This window comes from Lontra canadensis, unplaced genomic scaffold, assembly GCF_010015895.1.
Source record: "Lontra canadensis isolate GAN:19392208 unplaced genomic scaffold, GSC_riverotter_1.0 scaffold53, whole genome shotgun sequence".
In the NCBI taxonomy this organism is placed as follows: domain Eukaryota; kingdom Metazoa; phylum Chordata; class Mammalia; order Carnivora; family Mustelidae; genus Lontra; species Lontra canadensis.
Window position 1 is genome coordinate 13652519 of NW_022631047.1, and position 9132 is coordinate 13661650.

The window sequence follows — 9132 nt, forward strand, 5'->3', positions numbered from 1 at the left end:
TGACCTGAGCCAAAGGCAGCCGCTTAACTGACTGAGCCACACAGGTGACCCTTGAATGGATTTTTAAATCAATCCTGACTTAGTAATATCGCACATTGATCGTTTTGAAAATATTAGTTCAATATTATAACTGACTTATACAGGTCTTCCCAATGTTGATGCACATAATTATATAATATTTTAAAATCAGGACAATATCACCATTGATGCTCTCAGAAAACTGGGAGGCTGTCAAACTCAGAGTAAGAGAAACAAGTTTTCCAAAAAAATAATTTTCATTTAAAGCTCAAATTTTCATTGTCAACAAATCCCATCAGTTGTTTCCCTTGAATAAATGGACTCACATTGTTCATTTTCAAAAAAAAATGTCTGTCACATATCAAGATCAAAATAGGCATCATTTATCTGTTAGACTCTCTGGCATTCCATGAAAAAAGTAGCTAGTTTAGCTTGTAAGTCCTTCTCCTTGAGGAAACCCTCCTGCTTCTCTATGCAATGGAACTCCTTTATTTGTACTTCCTATTTCAGCACACAGACTATTAAAAAGACATGTTCCAGAGCCATGGTTTATTAAAACTAATCACTTTTACTGCCTCATCATGGGCATTCTTAAATGAAACTGGCTTTTTTTTTAAACCATTACTGTGTGTAATGAAGACAATGGTTGCAAGTACAGTTTGGTGTCACTAAAGAACCAAGTCTTACCCATCACTGCTTTTGCACTATCAGTGCCAATGTCACTGGTAAAAAACAACAAAAAAAAAACCCAATTAACATCTTAGTATTAATATGAAAATTTTGACTTCAAGACCTTCAGAAAGTATCTCAGGGACCAACATGGATCTGGGGACAAATGAGATCTGTTGACCAGACTTTGGGGACTGCTGGTTTATCCTATCATTTGAATTAACATAAACAATGAAAGAGCCGAAAGAGACCTGCTTTAAGAAGAAACTACTTATAAATTATCACACTCTATTGTCCTTCCTTAATTCAAGTATCAACAACTACTCTCCAATCAGATTATTTGTACACTCCTCTTTAGTCTATGTCTGTGTTTCCTCAAAGTACCCATGGTTTGTTTTGCCCAAGATATTTATTTATTTGAATTATTTATTATTTATGAATATGACTTATATGACCTTTAATGGATTCTTAATCATCTATTCTTTTGTACTCAACAGATAAAGGATTGTTGTAAGGCAAGGCACAAGATTATCAATAAACTTTGGTGCATTGTAAATTGTTCTTTTCAGCAGTTAAAACCATGAATATCCTTCCAAGAATATCTTGTAATCACTCCTAAAATAACATAACGTGGGGTGCCTGGCTGGTTCAGTTGGAAGAACATGCAACTCTTGATCTTAGGGCTGTGAGTTTGAGCCCCACGTGTTGGGTAGAGGTTACATAAAAAAATAAAATTTAATAATATAATGTATTTTTCAGTTTATAAAGTCCTTTACTGTCTTTCCTGGGTTGTGCTTAAATTCTGGAAGTTGGTAAGTGAATGGGAGGTGAAGAAAAGAAGCAAAGCATAGACTCAAGTTTCTTGGCTGTGGAGGAAAGGTTGGGCACCAGGAAGATGGAAGTTCCTGAAGGAGAATGGAAGAAAGTCTTCAGAAATAGTACAGACAAGTGGGTCTCAGTACTGAGAAGGAAGAACTAATGGAGAACAGGAGGTTGAAGATAATAAGAGAAAAATGGAAGTCCCTAAAGAGATGAAGAAACTAGCACATGATGGGGACAGGAATACCCCTTCCTCTGAAGCAGGGGGGAAGGAAGCAAGTACAAGTACAGTGCTGTTAAGTAAGTGAGTGAGAAGGCAAGAAGTTAAAGCAGTTGGTGACTTTAGGAAATAAAGAGAAAGTCAGGAGAGCTCCCTTAAGGGCTAAAAGCAAATTGGGAAAGCCCAAAATGGGCATAATATTATATATTCCCACATAATACTGTGGGAAATAGGAGAAGGAGCAAATGTTTCCTGAGAAGTGTTGTTCTTTGCTTCTGAGGGTTCAACTAAGGTAAGAGACCATAAAATTTTTAAAAAATATTTATTTTATGAGAGAAGAGCTCGTGTGCACACATGTGACCGGGGGAGGGGCAGAGGGAGAGGGAGAGAGAGTCTCAAGCAGACTCCCTGCTGAGTGCAGAGACTTGATCTCACGAACCTGAGATCACAATCTGAGTGGAAACCAAGAGTCAGATGGTTAACCAGCTGTACCACCCAGGCACCCCTGAGAGCAGGAGAATATACCAAGTAAGAGTTTGCTAGGCTGTTCTTCTCATAGTCTCCATACATATTCTTCTTCTTGTATTTCCTATTCTTTTCTCTCTTTCTTTCTTTTTTTAGATTTTATTTTTAAGTGATCCCTACACCCAACTTGGGGCTCAAACTTACAACCCCGAGATCAAGAGTTGCACTCTCCACTGACTGACCTAACCAGGTGCTTCTTGTATTTCCCATTCTGATTAATGTTAGCTACTCCAGCTAGTCTCCCTGTCCTGGATCCAGTCAGTTGGAGCTTTTAAATATCTCCCATTTTCCTCTTCATAGTCCCATCATTGCCTTCCTTGTTTAGTTAGGCCTTTTCCTTCGCATGAATTATCATTGCAGCCTCCCAAATCTTCAGGTGTCATTCTTGATTGATCCTCTGCCAACAGAGTGTTTTAAAGAAAAAAAAATCAGGGGTGCCTGGGTGACTCAGTGGGTTAAAGCCTCTGCCTTCGGCTCAGGTCATGGTCCTAGGATCCTGGGATCAAGCCCCGAATCGGGCTCTCTGCTCAGCAGGGAGCCTGCTTCCTCTTCTCTCCGCCTGCCTCTCTGCCGACTAGTGATCTCTGTCTGTCAAATAAATAAATAAAATCTTTAAAGAAAAAAAATCAGTCCGATGTTAGGTGATTGTGAGAGAGAGGAGGGGGTGCTGAGGAACCCTTTGGCATTTGAATGAATGATGACACATTAACCTTGACATAGAATGGAAGAAGAGCAATCTGACAGGAGAGGCAATACATGTGTAGGGAAGAACGTTACACGTGCATTTATTCATTTGGCCACAACTTTTGAGCATCTGCTGTGTGCCAGGCACTCTTCCAGATGCTGGATATGTGACATGAACAACAACAAAAAAGACATGGAACTTACTTTCTCAGGGTGAGGGGACTCAAAATAATAAGTACAAGCCAATAAATATGATTTTAGGTGCTGATAAGATCTTGTAAAAGTAGAGAAGGCAGGGAGTGAAAGGATGGTAAGGGAGGTTAGGATAGTCAGAGAAGGACTGAAGATTGATGACATTTGAACAGAAGCTATGTAGTAAAAATAAGATGACGAATTGCTAAATGAGTATCAAAACAGAAAGGATTACTTCCAGCCAAGGAGATGGTATTTGTGCTGGCCTTCATCGGAAGTTTATGGGTAAAGATTCCTGGAGAGGGTCAATCCAGATAAAAGGAAGAGTGTGCACCAAAACTAGGAAGTCCATACTACATTCAGAAAATAACCAGTTATAAGTAGGGTCAGAATGTGTCAGTATTTGAATGCCATATTACTATCTGGACTTATTCTCTACTCTTAGGGAGTCACCAAAAATTTATGAGCAGGAGCGTGACATGTTCAGAAGTGTGCTTAAAAAAAAAAAATCACCTTTTATGAATGGATTGGAGAAGGAAAAAACACCAGTTTGAAACCTATTGTAGTAACCCAAGTGAAAGGTAATGAGACACAGAGTAGAAATAAATAGAATATCTTATAGAATATATAATATATAAGAGCTGGTATGAAAATAGGATCACCATGGTTTTGTTTTGCTTTTTTTAAAATGTAAGGCCCAAAAGAGAGACAAAAATACTGAGTTCATATGTCTGAGAAGATCTTTTTTTTTTTTTTTTTAATATCTGGGAAGATCTTGATGTAACTAACAGAGAAAAATCACAAGAGAGAAAAAAGTAAATTAGGAGACGTCAAGTGACACCAGTGAGAAGTCCCAGCTTTTCCACAGCAGTAGCTGCAGCTCTGAGATGAAGTGTCTCCCCTACCCCTACACCTTGCTCTTCTGGAAAGATGAGACTACAACTGATTTTTTTTTTTAAGACTTTATTTATTTATTTGACAGTGAGAGAGGGAGCACAAGCAGGGGGAGTGGGAGGGGGAGAAGCAGTCTTCCTGCAGAGCAGGTAGCCGGGTGAGGGGCTGGATTCCAGGACCCTGGGACCATGACCTGAGCCGAAGGCAGACGCTTAACGACTGAGCCGCCCAGGTGCCTGACTACAATTAATTTTGAACTAGCTTAATAGGATTAAAGCCAGTCTTTCACAAATTTCAGGAAAAGGAAGTAGTGTTTGCTATCTGACAAAAATAGTAGCATTATATACATAATTCTCTGTAGAAAGTGAACCACAGGTCCTATCTTGGCTCTAGGCCACCAAGTCATTGAAAAAGATACTATTTCTTAGAAAATTCACCTTAATATAAGCTTGTAAATTGCAACATATAATAATCCTGTGATCCATTCCATAATTATGCATCGCATGCCTGCATAATTTTTCATGAAAAGAAAGTAGTTGAGCAAGCTTAAACTGGGTGTTCCCAGAACTAGTGCGTTCTGACCCCAAACGCCACACTGCCAGTACTGAGATGGCCTGGGCTGCAATCGGTTTACATCCTCCACCCCGGGAAGCTCTGTGCAGAAGTAAAACTACACTTCCCGGCGATCTCTGCGCGGTTAGGCCCGTAGCGAGAAAGGGCGGGGAATGGGGGGGCGTGTCTCTGTGTGACTAGCCTTCCTATTGGTGCGCAGTCCAAAGGGTCGTGTAAACTCGTGGACGATTGGACAGATTCGTGCACGCTCAGTGGCGCCGCTTCGCTACCGGATTTAAGTTTTGTTTTTCGGTTGGGGGTCTCTGACTCGAAGGCTTAATGTGGCGTGAGTACAGAGTTTTGGGTTTAAGATGCTGGGATTGGGGAATGGGGCCATAGACTAAAAAAATACTCAGCGAGGGAGAAGTAGGTGCGGGGACCGGAAGAGGGAAGTTAGGACGTGCAAAGTGAAAGGTTTCAGGGGGGTGTTGGAGGATTGGGGAGCCACAGCAAGAGGGAGTCAACAGCGGGATGAAATGTAAACGGGGTGTAGAATTTGGAGGTCCTGGAAATGCGTTCCAATATTCCCTCATTCCAGGATAGTCTAAGCCCTCAATTTCCTCATTTGTAGAACTAAGGAATAATAAAAACTTGACAGAGTTGTTGTGGGGGTGTATAATTGAAAATTCAAATCAGAATATTGAAAGATGTCATTTCATTCAATGATAATTATTACTCTGTGCCAGGGAGTGTTTTAGATAATGAGGTAGTCATAAACGCAGTGGGAATAATGATGTTCCCACAGAAGTGGTTAGAGGAAGTAGAAAAGAAAGTTGAAGACAGAATCTTTTGAACCAAGGGAGGAAAATTATCAGTAAAAATAGTAATGATCTCCATTTATTGAGCACTAGCGTGTCAGACACTGCTCAGCCCTTTTATTCATTATTTCATTTAATCCTTATACCAACCTATGATAAATGCTATTCTCCCTCTCTTTTAATAAGTAACTCGAGTGTAGAGAGGTGAAGTAACTTGCCTCATCACACATCTAATAACGGACAGAGCTTTGACTGAAACCCAAGCCTGTTTGATTTCAGAGCCCAAGCTCTGAACTACAATATTTTTAAAGAGGTGATCAGTACTGTCAAAGTAAGCATATAAATCGAGGAGTGGGGATACCTGGGTGGCTCAGTGGGTTGGGTGCCTGCCTTTGGCTCAGGTCATGATCCCAGGGTCCTGGGATCGAGTCCCCACATCGGGCTCCTTGCTCAGTGGGGAACCTGCTTATCCCTCTCCCTTTGTCCATCTCCCTGTATAGTCTCTCCTTCAAATAAATACATAAATAAAATATTTTTTAAATAAATAAATAAATAAATCGAGGAGTGACTTGCTGGGTGGTGGATGGGAAACCAAGAAAGCAGCTGAATTCATTCACTTGGGTGTCTAATGACCAAGAAAATAACTTCAATTCGGATGTTATAGTAGGCGTTGTTAGTGTAGTGGTGAGCATAGCTGCCTTCCAGATGTTGTAGAAGTCAGACTGTGAGAGGTTTATAAAACTAAATGAGATGTGAATGTAGATACTGTTTTTGTTGACGTGCAGTAGTCACAGGCAAGAGAAGGAATGAGGATAGTTACTATAAGGAAGAAGAGAAGTTACAGGTTCTTAGAAGGCTCTTTAAAAGTTCCAAGATATTCTGTGGTGCCTGGCTGGCTCAGTTGGTAGAGCATGCAACTCTTTTTTTTTTTTTTTTTAAGATTTATTTATTTATTTGAGAGAGGAAGAGCATGCACAAACAGTGGGAAAGGGAGAGGGAGAGAATCCTCAAGCAGACTCCCCACGGAGCATGGAGCCTGACTCAGGGCTCAATCCCAGGACCCTGAGATCATAACCCAAGCCAAAACCAAAAGTTGGCTGGCCAACCCACTGATCCACCCAGGGGCCTAAGCATGCAACTCTTGATCTTGGGGTCTTGAGTTTGAGCCCCACATTGGGCATAGAGATTACTTTAAAAACAAACAAACAAATGACTCAAAAGATTATTTAAAAAAAAGAAAAATTTCCAAGTTACTCTTAAATAGTTGTAGAACAGTGACATTCATCTTTAAGATGTCACCTGTATTTATAAAAGGGAATATTATTTGGCCATATATAGGAATGAAAAACTAACACCTGCTACAACATGGATGAACCTTGAAAACATCATGCTAAGTGAAAGAAATCTGTCATAGCCGGCCACAAAAGAACCACATACTATATGATCTCATTCTTACGGAAGTCCAAATTAAGGAGCTCTATAGAAATAGAAAGTAGGGCACCTGGGTGGCTCAGTGGATTAAGCCTCTGCCTTCAGCTCAGGTCATGATCTCAGGGTCCTGGCATTGAACCCCGCATTGGGCTCTCTGTGCAGCAAGGAGCCTGCTTCCCCCTCTCTCTCTGCCTGCCTCCCTGCCTCCTTGTGATCTTTCTCTCTGTCAAATAAATAAATAAAATCTTTTTTAAAAAAGGTAATAGAAAGTAGATTAGTAGATGCTTAGGGCTTGGGGGGAGGTGGAACACAGGGCTGATGGCTAAAGGTTATAGGATTTCTTGAAGTGATGAAAATGTTCTGTAATTGTGAGGGTTGCACATATCTGAATATACTAAAATCATTAAATTGTACACTTTGAGTTGTATGGAATGTGAATTATCTAATTATATCTCTATAAAGCTGTTAAAAAAAATGTTGCCCATAATCCTACCATACCAACCCAATTACCATTTTTATTTTCTAGGTTTTTACAAGAGACAAATTTACCCAGTTTGAAGAAGCTTTGTGGAAGAAAGTGAGTTTAAAGGAGGAGAGTAGTCATTTTAAAGGAGAGAGTGAGAAAAAGAGAAGGCATGCTTGAAGGGTTGGTGGGCAGAAGGAAGCTAATGGAATGACAGAAGCAGAAATTGATGTTTTAGTTATGTCAGATGGTGATAAAGTGAAGCAGAGAAGCTAGGTAAGGAGATGCCAGATGGTCAGAGAAGACTTCGCCAAGAAGGTGACATTAAAACCCTCAAGGAGAGGGAGCAAGCCATATATAGGTAAATGGGAAAAGAACATCATAAATGAAGTAGAAGGTTGAAGTCTGAGGTAAAGGTTTATCTGGTGTGTTTGAAGAACAGCAGAGGCCAGCGTTGGTGGCGCATTGAGCAGGGGGAGAGTTCTAGGTGAGGCCACAGAAGTCCTGGGGTAGCCAGATCATGCAGGACCTTGGAAGCCATTTTAAAGACTTTGGATTTCTGACTAAAATTAAAAGTCTTAGGAGGCTTTTGAGCAGAGGAGTTTTGTGTTTTGACTTACATTTTATTTATTTTTTATTTTTTAATTTTTTAAAAAGATTTTATTTATTTATTTGACAGACACAGCGAGAGAGGGAACACAAGCAAGGGGAGTGGGAGAGGGAGAAGCAGGCTTCCCGCTGAACAGGGAGCCCGATGTGGGACTCCATCCCAGGACCCTGGGTCGAAGTCAGATGCTTAAGTGACTGAACCCAGGCCTCCCTTGACTTAACATTTTAGATAATCTAACTGCTGTGTTGAAAATAGACTGCAGGGGCTGAATTTGAAAGTGGAAGCAAAGAGACCCGATAAAGAGGCTATTTTAATCCTTCAAGCAAGAGATTGTAGTGGGTTGGACCAGGGCAGCATTGGCATGAGCAACTGTCTGATTCTGGATGTTTTGGTGGTAGAGCCAAGGGGATTTGCTCTTGGATTGAGCATAGCAGGTAGGACAAGAGGAGTAAAATTTCTCCAAGGTTTTTGGTTATAAGCAATTAGCAAGATAGAGGTAGTAATTACTGGAATGTAGAATTCTGAGAGAAGAGCAGGTTTTGGTGGTAGCTGTTTATCAGGAACTTGGTTTTGGACTTGGGAAGCTTGAGAGACCTGTAAGACATCCAAGTGGAGATAAGAAATAGGGCAATGAGATAGGTATGAGTGGAGTGGAGGCCGCAGTCAGCTCTGGAGGTAGGAATTTGTAAACCATCAGTGTGTATGTGGTATTTAAGAATGACACTTTTTTTTTTTTAAGGATTTTTTATTTATTCGTTTGAGAGAGAGTTCACGAGTTAGGGGAGGGATGGGGCAGAGGGAGGGGGAGAAGCAGGCTCCCTGCTAAGCAGGGAACCTGATGTGGGGTTCAATCCCAGGACTCCAGGATCATGACCTGAGCCACCCAGTTGCCCCTAAAACTGACACTTTATATAGTCACCAAGGCCCTAAGTATAGATAAAAAAGAAGGCAGTAACTTAATGACCATTGAAGAAGAAAGAAAACCAGGAACCTCTGGTGTCCTAGAAGGCAAATGAAGAAAGGTTTTAAGGAGGAGGTGCAGAGGCATCCTGGGGTTCCAAGTGGGAAAATGATCTAGAATTAAAAAGAGTGATGATCTCTTCACTCTTGTTCATGAAATTCTTCTCCAAAGGACTGAAGATTATAAACAGATACATACAGATTAAAAGAGCACAAGAACAGAATATTACATCATCGTGCCCAAGATCAGAATGGGTTGACAAAGCATTCTTGATAA